The following is a 22,894-nucleotide window of genomic DNA, read 5'->3' as shown; positions in this document are numbered from 1 at the left end:
ATATAGTTATTCATTATAAGTTTTATTTATGTTTAAATATAATGATAGGTTTATTATTGTTATCCTTAAATGAATTAATAAAGGCATTACTTGTTAAATTTTGTTTTATTTTTTAATGTGGTAAACATCAATAGATACAGTCGACATAAACAAAAGCTTTTTGGAATCCTCAATCATTTTTAAGAGGGTAAACAGGTCCTGAGAATTAATGTTATAACACTATGGAAGTGAATGAATTACTACTTCATGAAGTTACATAGATAAATTGAACAAACACAGCTTGGAATGAAATAAGCCAGAGAAATGCATATATTCTATATTATTTCATTTACATAAAAGTAAAAATGTGAAAACCTAATGTGTGATATTAGATGCCAGGATAATCACTACTCTGGGGAAACAAGGAACTATTGACTGGGATGGGACATGGGGTTTGGGAGTGCATCTGGGCTGTTATTGATGCTGCATTCTCTTATCTGGGTACTGGTCACAAGTTCACTCTGCTAAAATTCTTAAATCTTTATATTCATGATTTGAACACTTTTTTCTATGTATGTTATATTTCAATAAGATAAAAAAGTGTTTATCAACAAACACTCAAAAATATGAAAACAATATAATTTTAAAACCGCAGTTACAGTTTTGGAGTAGTGGGAATAGGGTGAATTCTCTCTATTCTTTTATTTCCGTTTAATTTTTTTCCAAAAATTTAATATTGCTGTTTACACGTTTATACACATTTATAAGTAAAGCAATCCTTAGAGCATTGCATGGGACCTAAATGCTGACAAATTTGACTAATTTTACATCTAAGGCAAGAGCCCAGACTTCTTTCTTAACACGATGCCTTAGAGACATGCAGCAGGAGAACAAAACTCTTGGGGAACACTTGGACACAAAGCAGCTCCCATCAAATAGCACATGTGCCTTCTTGTCAAAAAGGGATGGGCCTTGTGTGGATATCCCCAGGGGATTAACTGGGATCAGGGCAGGGCATTTTAGGCAGGGAGACTTCAGCAAGACATATGAAAAGATATACAGACTTCCATGTTGTTCAGTGTTGTTAAATGAGAGAATGGGAAGCAGAAGGAGTAGAAGTCCAAGGAACTTGGTTCTTGGCCCTTACTAGCCACAGTATATGGGCAAATAATGTTTTTGAAATCTGGTTTACCATGTATAAGATGAGGTTCACAGTATCCCCTTGACTATTCTGAAGAGATGTTATGAAGATAGGATGAGACCGTAGACTGAAAGTGCTTTGTAAACTGAAAAGGGTCACCCAAAGAGACTATTTGTGGTAGGTCATGGATAAGATCAGTTGAAAACAGTTGGTCCAGGTGGTTTCTTCAAACTTCACAATTAAATATAATGCCCTACAAGTTAAGTTAAAAGCCATCTTTCCTCTTCAAGTAATTATCTACAATAGCAGATAAAGGGCTAGTATCCAAGATCTATAAAGAACTTATTAAACTCAACAGCAAAGAAACAAACAATCCAGTCATGAAATGGGCAAAAGACATGAACAGAAATCCCACCAAAGAAGACATAGACATGGCCAACAAGCACATGAGAAAATGTTCCACATCACTTGCCATCAGGGAAATACAAATCAAAACCACAATGAGATACCTCCTCACACTAGTGAGAATGGGGAAAATTAACAAGACAGGAAACAACAAATGTTGGAGAGGATGTGGAGAAAGGGGAACCCTCTTGCACTGTTGGTGGGAATGTGAACTGGTGCAGCGACTCTGGAAAACTGTGTGGAGTTTCCTCAAAGAGTTAAAAATAGACCTGCCCTACGACCCAGCAATTGCACTATTGGGGACTGACCCCAAAGATACAGATGCAGTGAAACACTGGGACACCTGCACCCCGATGTTTCTAGCAGCAATGTCCACAATAGCCAAACTGTGGAAGGAGCCTCAGTGTCCATCGAAAGATGAATGGATAAAGAAGATGTGGTCTATGTAGACAATGGGATATTCCTCAGCCATTAGAAACGACAAATACCCACCATTTGCTTTGACGTGGATGGAACTGGAGGGTATTATGCTGAGTGAAATAAGTGAATCAGAGAAGGACAAACATTATATGGTTTCATTCATTTGGGGAATATAAAAAATAGTGAAAGGGAATAAAGGGGAAAGGAGGAAAAATGAGTGGGAACTATCAGAAAGGGAGACAGAACATGAAAGACTCCTAACTCTGGGAAACATACTAGGGGTGGTGAAAGGGGAGGTGGACGGGGGTGGGGGTGACTGGGTGATGGGCACTGAGGGGGGCACTTGATGGGATGAGCACTGGGTGTTATTCTATATGTTGGCAAATTGAACACCAATAAAAAATAAATTTATAAAAATATATCTACAATAGCTATAGCCTAAGGTTGTTTACATCCTTGCTCAGATACTTCACTTCTAATTTCAAATTTACCCTCTATTGTTAAGTTCAGAAAATATTTATTATTCATCTACTATTTCCCCGGTACTGGAGTATAAAGATGAACTTCACATATGGTTTTGTGGAATCCAATGGCAGATACAAACGGTTTTCAGCTGCCATGGCTAATGTTGAGCCAGAGCTATGCACAGGATACAGTAACATAGGACCCAGCATGCACACGGAATAGGGGACCTTGTCCTGAATCATATTCAGAGAAGGCTCTGTGGTTGAGATGTTGCTTTAGCTGTATCTTAAAGGAGAGGTTTTAAATAGAAGTCTAGTGTGGTCCATTAGCGTTTTTGATAACTCACTCTTATAAAAATTTGAAAGATGAATTTAATGAAGGCAAGACTTTCTAACGAAGTAGAGAGTCCCCTTAGGACTCTAACATGACAGTACAAGTGAGACATCACATAGTGGAGTGAATGAAGTGGAAAAGTCAAATTCAAGAAGTATATGAAACATAAAATTGGTAGGAGTCCATGACTGCATGAGATGGTAAGAATTTCTTCAAAATTTCCTGGTTGCCTAATGAATTAAATTAGATAAATTAAACTAAGAAAATTTAAGAGTGATCAGAAGAACAAGAGAAAGAGCAAGTATAACTGATGTGAGGACATGCTGAATTTCAAGTGTCAGAGTTACAGCTGCACCTCTGTAGAAAAGAGCTAGGTGAGATGTCCAATAGGTTGATAGATTTGTGAGTCAGGAGCAACCAGATGCTAGGCAAACCCTGAGAGACAATAAGATCCCTCATGGAGAGTAAGTACAGAGAGGAGACCAAAGAGACAAGGTATGAGACCTAGAGAACACTAACAAAGTTCAGGCCAGGAGGTGAAAGGTTAGAGAGGTTTAAGGAAAATCAGAAAAAGACGTCATGGAAGCCAAGGGCCATGTAACCATAGTGGATGCATCAGAGAAGTCCTGTAAGATGAGGCCTGAAAATGTCCATGGGATATGTGTGCAGAAATTGGTCATTGGTAACTTCTGTGAGTTATTTCAGAGGAATGATGAGATAGCAACAAGTCAGCTAGAAATGTGCAGATAAAACAAAGGAGACAAGGAGTATAAAGCAACGTATTCAAGAAAACTGACTCATGAAGAAGAGAAAAAGACGTGGGAGCAGAGTCACACGATAAAAGAGGAAAAACACAACTCAAGTGTATTACTAGGATGAGGGGAGCTTGGCAGTGGGTGGGAGAAGGTTGAAAAGTAAAGGAGGGCAGCCCCAGTGGCACAGCGGTTCAGTGCCACCTGCAGCCTGGGGTGTGATCATGGGGACCCGGGATCGAGACCCGCGTTGGGCTCCCTGCATGGAGCCTGCTTCTCCCTCTGCCTGTGTCTCTGCTTCTCTTTCTCTCTGTGTCTCTCATGAATAAATAAATAAAATCTTAAAAAAAAAAAGCAAAGGAAAGGCCCCTGATGGTGCAGGTTCTACCAGATAAGCAAGAAAGGATGGGACTGGTAGCCCAACAGAGGTCAATCTGAATAGCCCCGGAGGGAGAGACTCCTCATGCTCAGAGGTGAAGGAAAGGACCTAGCAAAGAAGTTTCCATTTGCATTATCACATTTAGTGTTTAGTGTCCTGACAAATCTGTGTTGTGATTGTTCCCATTTTACAGAAGAGGAAACAGATAAGCAAAGGTGAGTGACTCCAACACAACACTCCAAGAAGTGCAACACCAGAAGATGACTTCTTGGACGCTGTCATCATGTGTGTCTCCCTGACTTGCATTTCCACCACTGTGAGTCTCCACAGTGCTAGGCAAACATTACTTTCCTGTGGGCCTTTGAGACTTTTCATGCTCTGGAAAGTTGTCACATTCAGGATGTGGAGACAGGAGGTCAAGGGCAGAGGCCCATCTGCCTGGGCAGCAGTGGATGTGGTATGTCCATCAGGGACAAATTCAGAGCAGAGCTCTGCATCACTTATTGGAACTAAATAGCCTTTGCTTAGCAACTGCCTGTGTGTTAAAGAGTTTGAGAACCTCTGAAGTAGAACAAAGGGCCTCAGAAGGCTGTTTGGAGATTTGAGAGGGATGTAGATCTGGTTTAGAGCCTGTGCTGTGCTCTCACAGTGTCTCCTTAGGGAAGGGTTTGATTACAGGATCCGGACCAGATCCTGGAATGGGGAATGGGGCACATCATACTGGAGGGTCACCTGTGAGTGAGCTAACCTCACCTTGCTGGGACCCACCTCTGCCAGAGGCCCCCTGAAGCTGACCAGCTGCTGGAGACCCTCCTGCCCACAGGACATGCCTGCTGGCCACTGATGACAGTTGTTACACTTGTTTGTTTAAAGCATCATTAGCCCTATAATCACAGATGTGTAGCCTCAAAAACACAAGGAAGGCCAACCTCTGAAGGCAGGCCCTCAGACACTGCTCAGAAACTTGGGGCCAAAATTACAGTTAGAGATCCTGGGCTCTCCAGCCAAGCACTGCACATGCCGGGTCTGGGATTAAACTCTTCAGCTGGGCTGTATCTACAGTGTGCTGACATACTGTACATCTCTTTTGAATCCTCACCATTTTCACTGCTAGCAATTTCTTGTAAGGAAACTGTAAGGTATGTGCACAAATATTCACAGACAAGATTTTCCACCATCCTATTTGCAGTAACACAAAGTGAAACAATGTAAATATCAACACATGGGAGGATGGCTCATCCTTATGAGAGGGTATTATGCAGTCACCACAAATCATGCTCTCCCAAAGGACCACCATTAGCCAATATTGCACCTTTGTGTCCCCTTTGGGCAGACACTGTTCTGGGCCTGGATGAATGACTTGAATAGTGGAACAAAGACTGGATTTCAGCTCCCTTTTGCCACTCTTGCCAGATGTCTTTGCAGGTAATCTATACAATTATTCACTGCAGCCCTGGTGTCAGAAAAGATTTTAATGATTTGGAACCAGGTTTTTGATGTATTGATATTCTTAAAAGGAGGTTAGAAAATCATATGCTGTATGATTGTGCATAGGAAAGAAAACTTAAAATACAGTATGCTAGTTAATCGTGCTGTTTGCCAAATATTTCCAGTTCTCTCATCCTGTAGGTACATGGTATGATTGTCTTGCCTGCTATCCTTCAGCTATGTGACACTACGGAGAAGTGTGCAGAAACTCAAAGGGCTCACAAGCAATGTGTTAAGTTCTTTTTTAATTGCTATGGCAACACTCAATGTTCTAGATTATGGCTGCTCCATGAGCCAGTGTCTGAGTGAGGACAAGCAGACTTGTCTCTGTGCCAGAGGTGGCACAGCAGACTTCTGGCCAACTCACACAGTACTTGTAGCACAAGTGAGAAACATGCCTTTGCTATTTAAGGACTGTTAGGTTTGGGGGTGTTTGTTACTGCAACATAACCTAATTTATCCTGAATAATACACATTTCAAATATGTTTGAATGATTATAGTGGGATGCATTAAAACACATAAAATTCATATGGATTCATTTTTGTGATCAGTGGAAAAAAGATCAAGAGCTACAGTGAAAGCAAGTGTGGGATCAATTAAATACTCTTAGCAAAAAGCTGTTGCAATCTGAGCAAAAGATAAATAATAGGCTTAATGGATTATAGACCAAATTATAAAATAAATACATATGAGTCCCTACGGATACAAATAAGAGATTGAATAGATAAATAATGGGGCAGAAGAGACAAACCTTCCTTACGGAAGAATTTCAAATAATGCAGGTAGATGTTTCCCTCACCAGGAGTCCACCCTTAAGGGTGGGCTGGACTTAAGTGCTTGCTTTCAAAGCATCAAGTATGGAAGGGAAACAGTAGGAACTCTGCAGTGGAGAAATCTGGCAGACACCACCACGACCATGTGATGATATTACAAGGATGTCACATGCCCTGACTCAACACAATGTGATGAGAAGCACACTGTGATCTTCTCTCCAATGTTCCACAACCCCCAGCAATTATGAGAAAACATTAAACAAATCAAAATTAAGGCACATTTTACAAAATATCTGACCAGTGTGCCTCAACACTGGTCATGAAAAACAAGGAAAAGTCTGAGAAATTGCCACAAATTAGAGGAGCCTAAAGAGATATGATAACTAAATGTAAGTTGGTGCACTGGACTGGATCCTGGATTAGTGAGAAAGCTAGGGAAAGCAAAATAAGGTATGGAGTTTAGTTACCAGACTACCTACCGGGAAGGCACCAATGTCAGTTTCTTCACTTTGACAAACCATGGTAATGTAAGATGTTAACAACAGGGGAAACTGGGTGAGGAGTATACAGCAGTACTGAATATGAACATGAAAAGTAGATGAAAGGTATTCCTAAATAAAGAGTGTATTAGAAAATACAATGAAATTCTCACAACCTTCCACCTAAACCCCATCATGAGAATGAGATAGAAGATGTGAATCACTGCTCTTCCAGTTGGACACAGTCCTACATTTCCCTTCGGAGTAAACAGCTCATTGTACTGAATGTAATTCTCATGTTTAAAGAAATAATTTTTGGTAAATCTTGCTTCCCCTTCATTGCATGAGCCAACTACTGCATCAGACACTTAACAAAGAAATAGTAATTAATCTCCAAAATGGTGGAAAAGCTGCCTGGTGGATATATAGAAGGATGATACTGAATTCATAAAGTCACAAATGGTATCATTCTTGATGAATAATGTAAGGGAATTTGAAGAGTATTGTTGACAACTTGATTTTCATTTCATGAATGTATTTTTAAACTTAATCCTATGTAACATGATTCCACTGTGGGCAGTCTCCTTTACAATTTTTTAAAGTTTCTAAGTATTCACTAATAATTCCATAAAGAAAAAGCAATAATAATACTGTTTGATTTTAGTGTCAAATCTAGATTTCTTTAACCTCTTACTTTGGCCAAAGAAAAAAGAGACAGGTTCAGGTCAAACTCAGGGTAGACGCCTCTTCACCAAGACAGGAGTAAAACCAGATGTGAAAGAGACTTCCAACTCCATGGGTTTCATGATCTCATTGGTCACTCTCACTGTCACTCGCTGGTCCCCTCTTCTCCATTGGTAGGGGCTCAGAGGATGAGAGATTTGTCGCCAAGCGGCAGAAGAACCTGTGTCTGTGTATGCACTTTGTAGTTAACATGAAACTATCATTAATAGTCTACTCTTTCCTAGAACACCTCCTCAGGACTCCCATGATAGAACAGAAATCCTGTGAGAGCAATACTCTGAATTACAGTGGCCAGTTTCCCACCAGCCCCTTCCCAAATTAGAATAAGCTCTTCGGGGACATTGCCCATCTCTATCCCCAAGGGCCAAGCAAACAGAGGCAATTATCAGAGTTTGAGATACTGAAGTGAAACTCATAGACCCTTGTCACTCCTCCAGGCCAAATTCTCTGCAACTGGTTATTCCCTGTCTGGAGTGAGATACTCCCATGTGGTCAGGATTAAAGAGACCCATTAGGGTCAATGGCAACACTTTCCAGTATGGCCCTGACATCCCCTGTACTTTAAACCCATCTGAAATTCAATATTTTCCTGGTTTAATAAAGTTTTTCTGCTATGCCTTCCGTGAATAAGGCTGATGCATCTACTTTTAAATATAAATCCTTGGTGCACACTTGGTTTGGGTTGCCTGACAAAAGCAATTAAATGCATTCCTTATTTGTGGTAAGTCATATATGATATCTACATGTGCCCCCATCAAATGTTCACAGCCCAATTTGAAGAAGGGGTGTAAGAGCAAGGTGTGGTCACAGTCAAGGGGTCTTTGCAGGATATCTACTTAGATGAGTCGGGCTAGGAAACAGTCTTCAAGTGCCCAGATAATTGCACTTTTCTCTGCTATGGAGCCATAGCCCCTGGATTCTTAATAAAGGTCAAGCAATACCAGAGTAATAATCATATTTCCAGCAATAATGACAAACAACTGGCACTGAGAGTGGCTGAGGAAGGACCAGATCACCACAGCTCAAGTCATCTCTCATTAAATTCACTCACATATTAATTTCTAAGATGAATAGTGGTTTCTAATTTATATTTTTTGAACTGTGATGTGTTTTTTTTATAAAGATTTTATTTATTTATTCATGAGTGAGTGGGAAAGAGAGAGAGAGAGGCAGAGACACAGGCAGAGGGAGAAGCAGGCTCCATGCAGGGAGCCCAACATGGGACTCGATCCCGGGACTCCAGGTCCACACCCTATGCCGAAGGCAGGCACTTAAACCGCTGAGCCACCCAGGCTGCCCCATGAACTGTGATGTTTTTATTAATTCAATTGTCATGAGTACATGGAACATGACTACTTAAAAAAAAAAAAACACTCCAATGTAACAAAGAACAAAAGCTTTGGAATTCTAGGTACTGGGCCTTCTCAAGGGAGTCACTGTCTCTCCTCTTTGCCTCCTTCTTGGGTGTCAGGGCCTCCACCAGGCTCAGACAGAATGGAAGTGTGAGAGAAGAGATGGCTGTTGGTGAAGCCTCCAGTCTGTGCTGCTTTGTTAGGGCAGCATGGGCAAGCTCATACACCTTCTTTCACTCCAGATGATGCCTAGCACAGAGACAACCTACACACTGCAACTAACATTTCAGAGACAGAAAACAAATGGGAGCCACAGTTTACCAGAAGATTCCTTCTTTAGACTTTAAGAAGAGAGACAAGGCCACCTTGGCCAGGACTATCCTGCCACTGCCTGCCTGTGGAGCAGAATCCTTGGCCTGAGCTTTCAGGGGGTCCCTGGCTGCAATGCAAGCCCACAGCAGGAGTTACCTGAGGGCAGCCCTGACCATACTCCTGTCCTCTTTGATGCTGCACACATCTGCTCACCTCGGCTCTCTTAGGGGCTATACCAGGACCAGCCAGTAGGCATCTGCCATGGGCTGCATGTGTTCAACACCAACCCAACCCTCTCCCTTAGGCTGGGTCCTCACAGCAGCGGCCATCGTGAGTGACCGAGAGAGCTGTGGCTACGCAGGGTCACAACCAGGCTGGAGAGGGCTTGGCAGGCTTTCAGAAGGGACAGGATTTTTAAAGTCCAGGAGAAGCAGTTGGTCCTATGGAAGGGGGTAGCTCTTAGGGGAAGATAGGCCCACATGTGCCCAAGGGTACAGATGGGAGAAGACAGATGGGAGATGCATTATAATAAAATATGGAAATGGACCTAATTTGCAGACCATGCAGAATGGGGGCGAGGGAAAAAAGTAGTGAGGTCAGGTTTCTTGCAGTGTGGTTGTGGGTCTGAGTCTTCTCCTGGACAGTGTGGCAGTACATGCTGGTTTTTGATCAGGGACATGACATGGTCAGATTGGATTTTTTAAAACTCACAATTAGGGTGGCAAATAGATGCGGGGCAGGGCCATCTGCTTTGTTCTCCCTGTTCTCAAGCACTTCCACCTCTTGGCAGAAGTGTTATTGATGGGTGGGCATAAAAGTATGAACTATGTAGCCCCTGCTCCACAATGGCATCCAGAAAGGTAGAGCACAGTGTAGATGCTTGAGTGTAACTCTTTATAGACTATGTGTTTATGGTCTTAATTCCCCAGGAATTTGCTTTCTTCTCTTATTATTATTTTTCCTGATCTCATTTCTTTATTACATGCATCCTCATCTCAAGTTACCATAAATCCTCTGGGGAATGAAAAAAGATATAAAGAAATACATGAAATTAAGACAAACTGGATATTCTGGTAATGCCAGGCTGGCAGCTGAGCCACAAGGCAGATGGTCACAACTGTCCTGCATCTGGAGGGGCCCCTTCCTCACTACCAATCTTCCCTTGCATCCTTCCTCTTCCTCCTCATCTCAGCTCAAACTTCTCCAAAAAGCCCAAGTGAGGCCTTCTTTCCTATGGGCACATCCTGAACCTTAACCTCTTCAAAATGTAATTATTTCACGCCCCCCCCCCCCCAGAAGGCAGGATTCCCAGGTCCGGGACTGGGTCAGTATCCACTGGCCTTAAGCCAAGGGCCAGGGATACAGGAGAGGAAATCAATGAATGTGTGTAGAACTTTGAAAGAGGGAATGCCTGGAGAAGAAACAGGTGCTTAAAGAAGAGAGAGACGTGGAAATATAGATGCAGATGAAGTCATAGACGCCCACATGTTATCCAATCCTCTAGAGAAGCTGGAATGGCACTCGACAACTGATTCCTGCCACCCTTCTGGACCAGTCTCTCCCGTTTGGGCTCCATGCTCCATTTATATGGACCTCTCTCTGTCCTCAAATATACAAACTCATTCCCACCAGGGAGCGCTGTCAGTGGCTGGATCTGTTTCTAGAGTTCACATTCCCCAGATGCTGGATGGTTCCTCTTTTCCTCTCACTTTATCACTTCCAACCCACAGTGATCACGAGGCAGTCTCTAGCACATCATCCATTTCCTCCAGATTATGTCTCACTAGCTCATACTTTCTCATCTATTTCCTTTCACTTATAGGCTGTTTCCTGAAACCAACAGCAGTTCCTAGACAGAGAAGTCCATGAGTCTGAGACCATCAGTTCTTACTGATTGGACACATACTCATTCAATTGCACTTTTGTTTTACTAAACAACCTCAGCTGCTCCCTTTGTCACTCCTACTTATAACAGTAAATCAAGCCAACACCTGAGGACCTCTGAAACTTTCTCCCAGGTCCCCAGAACCCAGACTGCCATGCTTCCTTCTGCTGTCCCCACTCTCCGTCCTATGCCAGGCCACAGAGCCAAGTTTACACCAACCCCCATTGACAATAGCAAAGAGAAGAAGATTTCAGAGCTTCCTGTTCTGAGACTTTGAAACACTTTTTTAATTAACCAAAATGGCTTCTCATAATAGATGGGTCCCAGGGCGAGAACGCGGCTGTAACTCACGTGGCAGGCGCCTGGCGGCCAAGCTGGGAACAAGCCCTAGCGGGTTGTGAATGGCAGCAGCGCCTAGGGAGGGCCCTGCACTCCTCCACTCCACGACCATCTGCCGGTTTCTCATTATGTAGTTTGGGATACTCTGTCTCGTGAACTCAAAAGCATTTTTTTGTTTTGATGAATAATATTTATGTTTTAAAAACTCAAATTTAGAGAAGTAAACAAAAATGTGCTTCCCCCATTCTTGGGTCATAATTTCTCAAAATTGAAAGCATTTCTCAGGATAATAATACCCTCCCCCAAACACCATATCAGTTTTTGTAATGCAGGTATGTCTCATGCTAGGAAATCTAACATACAAAAATCCGAAACTCAAAATAGATTCCTGGGTATAAGTTACCTTTAAAGCAAAGGACTATATTCAGTTTTCAAAAGGATTCAACCCAGGATTCCTTTAAAATGCCTAGTTCCTAAACTAATTTCAAATCTGTTTCAATTTACAAAATCTTGACCTATACATATTTTGTTTAGAAGCTCATCTACTATTATTCTTCTTAGATACCATCTAAGTAGGGAGATCAATAAACAGCATAAGGATTCTTAAAATATGGGGTTGTGAGTTATTCATCTCTATATTTTTAGTGAGGAATGCTAGGTCTATTCAATAAATTCATGTGATATTGAATTGCACAGGAAGAAGTATTTATGTACATTAAAATATCGTGCATTGAACTGCTGACTTGGACTTTGAGTTACTTTGAAAGAGTCCTCCATGACACCCATCACAAATGGCATACACAGCCTGATTTTGTAATAAAAATACTACAGTAGGGAAAGAAATAAAATCAGAAAATAACTAACAGAAGGAAGTGAGAAGATCTAGTTAACTTTTTCAGACTAGATGCTGCTATTTGGATAGACATCTCTGGAGAAGAAATGGAGCATTTGTCCCTAAAGACTTTTCAAGCATAATTTAGATTCAGTGCGCTTTTTAACGGGCAGTGGTCAGGACCTGATGTTGAGCATATTCCATCGATTTGTGGAACTTGCATAGCTTCAGTGCCGGCTCTCTTAGAGAAGGTTCAAGCTATCATCTGGCTGCCAAAATCAAAACAACTTTAGCCCATTTCTTGTGAGGCTGAATGATCAGAAAAGCACTCAGAGGTGGCTTTAGGCTGTTGTCAGGTGGTAGAGCCTTTGGTATAATGGTGCACTTGTGCACCACGGTGACACTGTCTTCCCTTCGTGCTGGGTGCAGGTGAGGAAATGTGTGATTAGCAGGAGGCTGGACCCTAAGCCAGCCATGGGATGAAGTGAGTTACTGTTGGTATTAATTATTCAATTGTCGGGTGGACTTTGCATTATTAGGAAGTCATGCTAGAGAAGACCACATTTTAAAATAAGTTTTAGGAATAAACAGTTGAGAGGAAAATTCTGGCAGGGAAAATTCTATTCACTGAGGTGGGTGCTTGCTGCCTATTTGAAGAAGGTCAGCATCATCTGATTTTAGCAGTGGGATCCCGTGGTCAAGCCAAGGTCTCCCCTAGCCTAGCCACTATCTTTTACATGAATGGGAAAAAAGGAATCCCTTCTGGAATGACAAATGAGAACAAAGACACAGACCATACTACAGCTCACAGCTTGCTGGCAGAGCTGGGACAGAAGTCAGGGCCCACCCCCCAAAACTGCCTATTTCTATGGAGGGCCCTGTGTGGGTTTCCTCTGGCATGAAGCTACTGCTTATCATAGTTCAGCCAGCCTCATGTCCACCAAATGTACTTGTACCACGCTACCTGTCCTCCACCTGACCCAGGAGACCAGCCTCTCTCTGCTTGGACTATGGGGATGTCTGCACTAACATTGATGAGCAGCTGTGGGTTCAGCAGGCTCTATTCATGGCCAAAACCTGATGTTGATCCTTTCAAAAGAACAAGGGGCAGTCTCTCTTATGCCACTGTATTCTCTCTGCATTTACCTGAAATCTCATTCACACAAAACTGAGGGCCCTGAATCTGGCAACACCTAAATCCGACCCTGGAAAAATCATCCAAAAAGTGATTGGGATGTTCAATATCATCAGCAGAGACTTTTCCTCCTCGCTAAACAGGTGACATCAACTCAATGCTCAAATTGCCCAGTGTCTTCATGGTACAACATGATAAAGGTGGACATCCCACCCACTGAGCTCTGACAATAAACTGTGAATTTTTTTAAAAAGAAATTTATTTATTTTATGAGAGATACAGAGCACAAGAGAGAGGCACAGACACAGGCAGAGGGAGAAGCAGGCTCCATGCAGGGAGCCAGACGTGGGACTCAATCCCAGGTCTTCAGAATCACAACCTGGGCTGAAGGTGGCACTAAACCACTGAGCTACCTGGGCTGCCTAAACTGCGAGCTTTGATAAAACATGGGCACTTGGTGGGATGAGCACTGGGTGTTATGCTATATGTTGGCAAATTGAACTCCAATAATAATAATAATAATAAAATATGATTCCTTTAAAAAAAGGGGGGGGGCTTTCCAGGATTCATTTGAGATTGTTCAAAAAGTGAGAATTTTGGAGAATTGGGTATGGTGACTTCTGTCTTGGGACCCTCTTTTCTAGCAAATGTCTGGAGACTCTGATGTTTCAGGAAGTGTCCTAACCTGATTAGGTTGCTGTATTTAGCACAACAGTTATATCCCATTATAATAAATTAAGTTATACTATTTCATCAGAAACCAAGGGGCTGCCCTCAAAAGCAGAGAAATGTGAACTTGCAACTAAGGATGGCTGGGTCACAGGTTTGATCTGTGCAGCTACCCTCATTTCCTATGTATGGAGGTGCATGTGTGTGACCTGCTCTCAGCAAGCCACTGATTGCATTACCTGAACCTAACCTGATGGAAAGAATACATTAAAATATTTGACCTAAAATACCTTTAAAGGGCAAAATCAGCTAGAGATTTAAGTTACAGAAAGTTTTCAAGGAAAAAAATCAGTTGTGGTATTTTTAAACACAGAAGTCACAAACAAACCAACATATTAAATAAAATGATCAATTAAGAACAAAAGCATAAAGCACAGTAGCAAACACATCAACTAAACACTCTGTATCATACAAGTACTACAACCTGGCAATGATTCAAACACTGAACAACAGGATGGCAACTTTAATATATACCACTAATAGCAAAGTGTCTGCTTTTATTGAAGAAAAAAAAACAAAAACTATGTTGCTCTAAGCAGTTTGGAAATGAATATGTAATTCAAAACTTCCCCTGTGCATATAATTGCATACTAATTTACATTTTAATTACTTCCTAAGAAATCAAAGGCATTTGTTGACTGTAGAACATAATGTCAACTTCATGGTGCACTGTTGGTGGATGCTTAATGAACTTAATTAGATAATTAGTGATGTTAATTATCCTTCTATTATGAAGATAAGGATGTCTCACAAATGATGCACTTGGTAAAGAAACATCATTAAAGGTATCAGTGTTTGCTTTGTTCATTTACTTCTATTCTTCAAACTCCTGTAACAAGGACTTTTGACAGACTAGTAACATTTGAGATTTCCTTTAAGTGGAAAAAGAAAAGCCACTGTCTCATCTGCCTGTGATTGTCCTTCCCCCTTGTTCTGGATAATAATGCTGTGTGGGTGCTGCTGCCACTCTTTCGAATCCTCTGCTGTCAGGACCTATCATCCACGTTCACTTCTGGTATGGAGTTCCTTGTTCCAGCTAACTCCTTCCTGGTCACCTCTCAATGTGATGAGTGGGTTCTAACATCAATTGTTTGAAGAATGGTCTGTGTGTGTATGTGTGTGTGCACACATGTGCAAGTATGTCAAGGGAATAGTGGGAACAAGAGAGAGCACGTGGTTGGCTGCCAGACCACTTGAAAAAAACCTAAAGGACAATTCATGCACAGGCACACATGCTTGCACACACACTTGCACACATGCACACGTGTGCACAGGTATTGCCCAGCCTGGCTGCATTCCCATGACCCTACAATGCTGTGTCCCCACCTCCATCACCTGGATACCTTGCTTCTGTGGGAAGGTCTATTGTGGCTGTGGCATTGGAACACCACTTCCTGCAAGACCAGGGCCATGATTCATGCTACATAACTTTAGCTGCAGTGAAAAAGGAAACTTCAATGGTTTAAGAAAAAAGATAGTGTGGGATGCCTGGGTGGCTCCAGTTGAGTGTCTGCCTTTGGTTCAGGGCATGATCACGGGGTCCTGGGATTGAGTCCCACATCGGTCTCCCTGCAGGGAACCTGCTTCTCCTTCTGCCTACGTCTCTGCTTCTCTCTCTCTCTGTGTCTCTCATGAATAAATAAATAAAATCTTTAAAAAAAGAAAAAGAAAAAAGATAGTGGACCTCATCATTTTTCTTTTTCTTGCTCCCTAATACCTCCACAATGAAGCATAATGGAAGTCCTTTCTGGAAATACTTGTAGTCCAGACATACCATGAAGAGCTCTAAGGCCAAGCTGGCAAGAGGGACACTATTTTTAGGGTCAGTTATCTCTGGAAAAACATCAAGAGAGAGTAAGTCACTGGCAGCCTTGCCCACAGCAATTATAAAAAGCCGAGATTCCATTTAGCAGAATGCCATAATCGTACTCACATCCATAGAGGGATTTACACTTCTCAAAGTCTCTTTTTAAATCATACTTTCATTTGTTTCTGAATGGTTTTATTCCTCTAACACATAGTCCCATTTAATTACTTGTTCACAAGACTTTTCCCACCACTGAACACAATGGGGTTTTCCAACAACACAGCACTGTGATTTCTCACCAAGTGCCTAATTTCAGGTTTTCTGGATCACTCTTCCCTTTCCTATGATTTCCAGGGGCTTTGTCCCTCCAGCTCTTCTCTTGATTTGCTGACAGAGGCTGTCTGCCTGCCCTTCTGCTGTGCCGGTGAGAAGGCACTATCAGGATTGCACCTCTCTACATCCTCTGACCTAATTTTAGAAGTCCTCTTGTGTCTTAATCCCTGTACCCCCCACCCCTACCCCCTCAGTTTAGGTCACCTGCTTCCACACATCTCTCTTAAAGGCATATTCATCGGGGAAACCCCTTTCTCTTTTGTCCGCAAACATCATGTGAATTTACAACAAGTTTAAGTAGAAACAATCCAAGTGACAACCTTCTAAATTTCAGATTTTTAAAATTCCCTACAGCCTCTTACAATTTTTTTTTTTTTTGCTTAAATTCTTACAGTAGAGAGATTCTAGAAGCTCTGAGTTCTGTTTTCACAGTTGCATTGTAACTTCCTCGGCTGTTACCCACTACTCCACCACTTACTTGCCTTCATGTCAGAGCCCATTTCTTTCTATTTTCAAAAATCTCTTCTTGGCCCTGGAGTTCTCCTGCTCCATGAGTGAGTGGGGGCAGGTGAGTGACTGCTGAGGCTTCTATGGTAAGTGCTATTTATTCCCTGAACTCAGAAGTGCTGAAGCACCAAACTCAAAAGCATTGTGTCTTCGTCAGTCCCTACCCTCCTTCTGGAAGCAGGGGCATGGAGTTCTCTGAGGCTCCTTGTACTTCCAGCCTCAGCAAGACCAAAATCACAAAGCAGCAGAAGAGGAATACAATCATGCCAGAAAGAACATGCCAGTTCCATCGGGAACTGCTCAATTGCTCCCACAGAGACTGCTAAAGCCTTCCCATTCTGCACACTTGTTTCCTTTTCTGCAATTTTTATTTGGGTTTCATGATTTCTTTAAAGAGAAAAATAAGTCTACAGAAACACTTATGCATGAGATGATATAATGTCTGGGATGTTGCTTCAAAATTATTCTGCGCAGAGGAGGAAAGTGAGTAGTGACAGAGATGAGACAAGATTGGCCATGAGTTGAACACTGTGGATGTGAAGTAATGAATAAGCCCATGAGGATTCATCTTATTATTATTTTCTCTACTGCTGTATGTGTTTGAAATTTTCCACAGCGATTTTTAAAAGAGATAATGGGTGCCATGCTCAGAGTTGAAGGTCAGAATGTCATTTCACTTGCCATGGACGTCAGCCAGGGCTGTGGTTCATACAGCTGTCACCCAGTTGCTGGCCTCAGCCAGCCTCTCTTCCTCCACCAGGGGCAGGACCACTGTGTGTAGGGGGCTGGGATGGGGGTCCTGGGCACACATTCAGAGAGGTAGCCTATGGACTCCACAGCCACCTTGCTTACACAAGTGTCCAGACTCTGAGATCAAGGTTCCCACTCATGGGCACTGACGGTCTTAGAGAAGGCCCTACTGTACCTGGTGGGCAGAGGGCTCACCCACAGGAAAGCTGTTAGAGACCAGAGATGCTGGAGCAAATGTGTCGTGCTTTTGTGCCCTTGTCAGGGCAGGCCTAGAACTCCTGTGAAGAGCTTGTCTTTGATACTTTAGCAACTGAGGTGTATCACCCTCTGGCTATGGTGCTTTCTCATCCCTTTTATTAATTCTCATACAGCCCTGCTTCCCTACCTGAACCATTTCAACTTTGAAGATGGCAACAGGAAGCTTGCTCAGCTATCTCCAAAGGCCATAGAAACATATGGACCCTGGGCCTGGCCCTGCTCCAGAGGGTCTTACTCCTTAATAAGCTCCTAAACTTTGCTTGGAGGCAGGAGTGTGCACCTTCCTCCACAGGTGGGATCCACCTGGCCCCTGCATGAAACAGCTGTCCACACATGTACTGCTGATCCCAGGAGGAAAATGGGGTAAAATCCAACTCACGCTTTGCTGTAACAAGGCACAGGTCAGGCAGAGCGGCTCCACTCCCACCCTTTTACGGGCTAAGTGGCCCCGAACTTTCAACTCCCTTCCTATGGCTTGTTCTTCCCCATTCTCTGCAGATCCAACAGAACCATGCGAATCACATACCTCCCACACCTGCCACACTCCAGCAGCATCCTTTCTCCTTACTGCCTGATTAAAAAGAGAGGGAGGCAAACAATAAGAGACTTTTAACTCTAAGAAACAAACTGAGGGTTGCCGGAGGGGAGCTGGCTGGGAGATGGGGTAACTGGGTGATGGGCACTAAGGAGGCATTTGATATGATGAGCACTGGGTGTTGTATGCAACTGATGAATCATTAAATTCTACCGCTGAAACTAATGATATACTATATGGTAACCAAACTGAATTTAAATGAAAAATTTTTTTAAAGTAAAAGGCCAGGGCCCTGTCCATGGCAGCACTCTTCTTTTGTTCATCCCAGCCTTAGGTAAACAGAATTCTCTTGGGTGTGTTTTGATTTCCACTGCTCCAAACCCTGTCCCTTCAGCCTCCGTTATCTTCCACCTAAATGAAGCCACAACGGCCAGCCTCACCTCTCCCTCCCTCAGGGTCTCTAACCTCCAGTCTTACCCCCACATACAGAAATGTACCTCTCCCCCACTACTTTAATCCTCATTTCGGGTATAACTAGTGTGAGCTATAGTGTCCTCCCTACAGCCTACAGGGACTTTGACCATCCCCTTGCTCACAGGCCTTGCCTCCACTCATCCTCACGGCCCCTTGCCAACCAGCCCCTCGCTCTTGTGTCCTATGTCCCTATTTTCTGTTTGCTAATGCTTTTTCTTCAAAAGAGAAAAAGAAAAAAAAAAGGAGCTTCCATACTATGTATTTTGGAATAATTCCAAATTTACAGAAATGTTACAAAGATAGTCCAGAGGTTCCTGCCAACCCCTCACCTATTTTTCCGTAATATCAACATACACTGTCATGGTGTATCTGTCAAAGCTAAGAAACCAGTATGAGTTGTTGGTGTTTTCTCGACTTATTTTTCAACAAGAAAGTCTAAAACTGAGTTGGCAAGTGGCACATGGGGCTGTGAGGAGGAGTGACTGGCCGGGGTACACATTCTGGGTTGCTCAAGGCTGAAGGTGGACATGATGAAACAGCTTCCAGGACACCAGAGTTGGCCTCTTGTGGCTTCAAGGGGGCCCAAGGTCCCAACCCCTGTGGGACAGGCTGACTCTTACACCCTTCTTCTTTCTTTTCTTTCTTTCTTTTTTTTTTTTTTTTTTTTTTTTTGCAGCCTTCTTTCACCCCAGGAAAGGCCATGACTTGATAGTCCCAACCCAGAGGGGACTGTGATGGTGTCAGGAGAAGAAAAGGAAGAAATAACATCCATCATTTCAGCCTTGCCTCAAAGTTCAGCTCACCTGCCAAGAGGAAGACATTTTCTACTGAAAACAAAGATAGGTGAGAGGAATTAGGAATCGTGCATCATATGTCTCACTCTGAGGAACAATTTATCAGTGCTACAGAGCTGTCAGCTGCTGACATGATAAGGAATAACACCAAATGAATAATGTTTCCTCCAAAACCAACTCCTTTAATTACAAGCCTCTTCTTTCCAGAAGAGAGACAGAAGATGCAGAAACACCAATTTCATGCACTTGTGCCTGAATAATGTCTCCATGCTGCTTTTTCCAGATGGCGACCTTCTCACTGGAGGGACTAATGATGTAGGCATATTTAGGCAAAAACCAATAATGGAGTCTTTAACCTTCAACAACAAAAAGCATGTTGTACAAAATGTTCCTTGGGATACATTAGAAAATATCAATTACATTGCTCACTGAGGTGTAATCAGCTGTAATAATCAAAATTAATTTTTAAAAATAATTAAACAGACCCCAGGGCAAATAGTTGATGCTCTTCTCCTATGACATCACATTCTACATATGTACCTGAGAAGTTGTGCCTTCTGTTAGCAACAAAGGCATCTTGTGAGGATGAGTGATGGATGTGGGATTTGAAGGCTGCTGAGTTTCCTCTTAGCAAAAAGAGGGAAAGCATTTTATGCCATTACTCCAAGCAGTGCCACACACATTCTTTAAGAGTCTCCTATGTACCAGGCACTGTACCCAGCCCAGGCCAAGTCACTGGTGTAGTATGCTCCAAAGCAGACATTAATTTTTAAAATTAAAACATAGTCCACTTTGTTTCAAAAATAATTTGTCTTTTAGAAGTCTCCTAGATAATATAAACTGAAAAAAAGGATGAATAAATTATTTGAAGATCATGGTGGTTCCAAAAGGAAGAAAGAAACAAGAAGAGGGGTGTGCGCATGTATGCATGTATTCATGTGCATATGTTTTGCAGAAATTTATGGCACCAGGTATATGCAGTTACAAGAGCTGGGCCATGGTTACATCTAAGTGCCCAGAAATGTAACAGTGACAAAAGTCCTGTTGTCGATGAGTTGCTCTGGAAAAGCACAGTTCTTCCTGATGGTGAGTTCTTCCTGATATCCCCAGGGGCTTCCCTCTGTTCACTTCAATCCAGCCACACTGGTCTTTGCTGCCTTTGAACACCTCAGCATATGCCGGTCCCAGCTTTTTTGTCTGATGGTCGTCTCTGCCTGACCACCGCTTTTCCAGAGAGTCTCTTTATTATTTCTCTGCTCCTATGCCCGCCTTCCAGAGAGGGTTTCTAACACCTTTATCTAAACAGCCACCCTCTCAGGGGTTGGCGTCTGCCTTTGGCCCAGGGCGCGATCCTGGAGTACCGGGATCGGGTCCCGCATCGGGCTCCTGGCATGGAGCCTGCGACTCTCTCTGCCTGTGTCTCTGCCTCTCTCTTCCCCCCCCCCTCTCTCATGAATAAATAAATAAAATCTTTTAAAAAATAAAAATAAAAAAATAAACAGCCACCCTCTCCCACTTACCCTGCTCAATTTTTCCTCGTTGCTAATTGCACCATCCATATTTACAAATGATCTATCTGTTTTTTTGTTTATCTTCATCCCTAAAATGCAGTCTCCATGAAAACAGAGAATATGTCAGATTTTCTCTCTTCTGTAACCTCAGTGCTTACAGTAGGGTACAAAGCAAGCACTTACTAAATATTTGTTGAGTGAATGAGTAAATGAATGGAGACCCCAACTGTTGTAGAAGACAGTATCTTCAGCAGCCTGCCTTCACCAAAGACAGAGCCAATTTAAAATACTTTTGCCTCCAGATCTTTCAGTGTGAGCTTGGAGCAAGCTGTTACAAGCCATTTACAGACCTACATGGCCTCAAACATTGCAATCTATTTCAGCTTCTTTCAGATGACTCATTTCTCAACCAATCTTCCCAGGACTCAGAGGCAACTGAGTCCAATGACAATGACCCAGGAAGGGGAGGGGGAGTGGTGAGAGGCACATCAATAGTCTGCAAACGTTCCTATACAAATGTCCATGCTTAGCAACCCAGCCATCCCTTCCTTGGCCTCCACAGCCTGACTAAATTGATCTCCTGGAAAAAAAAAAAAGCTGACTTGGTCAAGGGATTTCACCAAGAAGTTGCAGGGTAAAGCCAGAGGAAGATGTCTGGCCCCCTCTTGTCACAAGTGGCATTGGTCAGGAGCAAGTGCCTGGGCACAGGTGGGGATGCTCCAGCTTCTGGGACTCAGCACAGCTTTATCACCTGTGAGATGGTCCTCCCTTTGGCAGAGAGAGTGATAAGGGAAGATGGAATTTTGAAAATGGCCTTCCATTTCTAAAGCACTTGCAGTTTCCAGTTTCCAAGCACTTCCACAGATTCTAGTGCAAACAAAGCACATTCCAGTTGTAAGATCAGGAATTGAGGCTGTGAGAGGTCACATAGTTGCCTAAGGTCATGCTTGGCAGTATAGAGACAGGAGATCCTCTCTTCACACTGCCATTTCCTGGCTAAAAAGCCCTTGGGTTTTCTTTTTCTTTTTTTTTAATATTCAGTTTCCACAACTATACAAGGGGACTGATAATAGCTGTGACACAGCTGTTATGAACCTAAGTGAGTTGTTCGCTCACTTGGTCAGCCAATCAATAAGCTGACTGAGCAGTGTTTTCCACAAGGCAACAGGCTGAGAACACAGCCTACCCTCAGTTCTGAACACCAGGTGGCCAGACAGCCCAGTCAAGTTCATTTTCTGTCTTCCCTTCTATGTTCGGGCTCTTTCCCCAGATGTCCTAAATCCTCTTATTTCTGTAACTTGGAAAGAGGAAAGCCTCCTTCCTTCCCCAGGCTGCCTTCCCCCTAGGCAGTTGCAGGCAGCCTTTGCTCCTCTCTTCTCCCCAGCATCTGACCATAGTGCCCTCCCATCAGTCACTGGCCATAGTGGACAACAGAGCCATGGGGACAGTGGAGCCCATATTCTGAGCAGGTGGGATTTAGGGTCAATCTCACTTTCCACAGCTACATGGGCTGAGAGCTCCTGTTGTGGCATGTGTCTATCAACCAATTATTTTACCTTCCCACAATCTCCCACAGTTATACAGTTATCTGTTCCATTGTAGAGATAAGGAGGTGAAGATTCAGGGAAGTTAAGTAAATAACCCAAGTCTCCTGACCCTAAGGTCATGTCTATTCAATGACCACAAGCTACCTCTGAAAATAAGTCAGTGACCCCAGCATGAGATTATGACAGACTGTGTTCTCCCAAAAGAGCCTCAGCAATATTTCTAGTCCTACATGTTCTTGCACAACCTTGCCACTTCCCCACCAGAAGATTGAGTCTATTTCCCTCCCCCTTGAACCTAGGCAGAACTCTGTGCCTGTCTCAACCAAAAGAATGCAGCAGAGGTGAAGCTAGGTCACGGAAGACAATGTGACTTCCTCTTGACTCTGTCTCTTTCTGTATCTCCTTATCTGTCTAGCTTGCTCTCTTTCTTGTTCT

At 42.9% G+C, this 22,894-nt stretch overlaps 1 protein-coding gene across 1 annotated transcript in view; it reads right to left on the bottom strand.

The window, feature by feature from the left end:
* WDFY4 (WDFY family member 4) overlaps positions 1–22,894 on the bottom strand; it is a 284,669-nt gene that overhangs the window by 118,885 nt on the left and 142,890 nt on the right. The window lies entirely within an intron of this gene.

This window comes from Nyctereutes procyonoides, unplaced genomic scaffold, assembly GCF_905146905.1.
Source record: "Nyctereutes procyonoides isolate TBG_1078 unplaced genomic scaffold, NYPRO_anot_genome, whole genome shotgun sequence".
NCBI lineage: Eukaryota > Metazoa > Chordata > Mammalia > Carnivora > Canidae > Nyctereutes > Nyctereutes procyonoides.
The sequence above is the reverse complement of the archived record's forward strand: the minus strand, read 5'-3'. Positions and strand labels throughout refer to the sequence as shown.